The sequence below is a fragment of the Bison bison genome, unplaced genomic scaffold (assembly GCF_000754665.1).
Source record: "Bison bison bison isolate TAMUID 2011002044 unplaced genomic scaffold, Bison_UMD1.0 scf7180017864524, whole genome shotgun sequence".
NCBI lineage: Eukaryota > Metazoa > Chordata > Mammalia > Artiodactyla > Bovidae > Bison > Bison bison.
In genome coordinates, this window is record NW_011495075.1 from 142,173 (window position 1) to 143,232 (window position 1,060).

The 1,060-nt window shown below is 66.7% G+C and overlaps 1 protein-coding gene across 1 annotated transcript in view; it reads right to left on the bottom strand.

Annotated features, from left to right (window-relative positions):
* LAD1 (ladinin 1) overlaps positions 1-1,060 on the bottom strand; it is a 21,562-nt gene that overhangs the window by 7,170 nt on the left and 13,332 nt on the right. The gene's annotated exons all lie outside the window — the stretch shown is intronic.

Below are 1,060 nucleotides of genomic sequence, written 5' to 3' on the forward strand. Positions count from 1 at the left end.
CCCCTTGCTGCACCTCAGGCCCTAGCCCCACATCAGATGAGCCCGGGGCCCCCAGGCCCTGACCTGTGGTTTAAGGCCACCTCTGAGCTGTCTCTAGGGGGGCTCATCTGGAAAGAGAAGGAAGGTGTCAGTGAGTGGGGTCCATGGCAGCCATAGCCTTCACAAGGGAGGACTTGGCTCTCAGAACACAGCCCACCCTGGGTTCTCCCCAGCACTCCCCTCTACACAGACCCCAGCCACACCCCCATGAAAGGCCCACCTCGGGCCTGGGGCTCAGCCCCTCCCATCAAGCCAGGTCAACAGTCCCCCTTGACACCCCCAGATCTTCTCAGGGTGACTCCTGCCTGCCTCCCCACTGCCCTGAGCCCCGCAGGGAGGGGCCCACAGCAGCCAGGCTCACCCTGGGGATGGTGCGGGTGCTGGAGCATTGCAGGGTGCTGCTGAAGGGGGGCAAGACCCGTGTTGGCGAGGGGGCCTTGGCCTCAGCCTCCGTGCTGCGAGTCCTCACCTGGACGGAGCAGGGGGCAAGTTATGCAGGACGGGCAGCCTGGAGCCCCACAGGCCTGGCTCACCCTAGCAGCTGCGGGGCAGTGGCAGCAGGCCAGTCCTCTGCACCTGCGTGCTGCCTCGGCTGTGGGGGTGCAGCCACAGGCCCAGGGCCAGGCCAGTGGATAGGGCTTCCAGGGGCAGGGCGGGGGCGTGGTCTTCCAGAAGCATCTGAGGCTTTCCTGGAGTCTGGGCCTGGGATGAGAGTGTGGTGTGGGTGCCAGGTGAGATCCCAGCCCAGTCCCCTGTCCTGCGGGCAACAGAGCAGGCAGGGAGGGGAGACACAGCTGGGGCCGACCTGGAAGGGGGAGGACAGGAGAAAGGCAGGCAGCCAGAGATGCCAGGAGGACAGCAGATGTGAGGACAGGAGACAGGGAGGCCGCCAGAGATGCCAGCAGGATGGGGAGGCCTCCAGAGATGCTGGGAGGACAGGGAGGCGTGGGGCACTGCGCACCTGCAGAGTGACAGGCGGGAGGCCGCCATCCCGGGACAGAGGCCCCGCCGAAGACTCAGG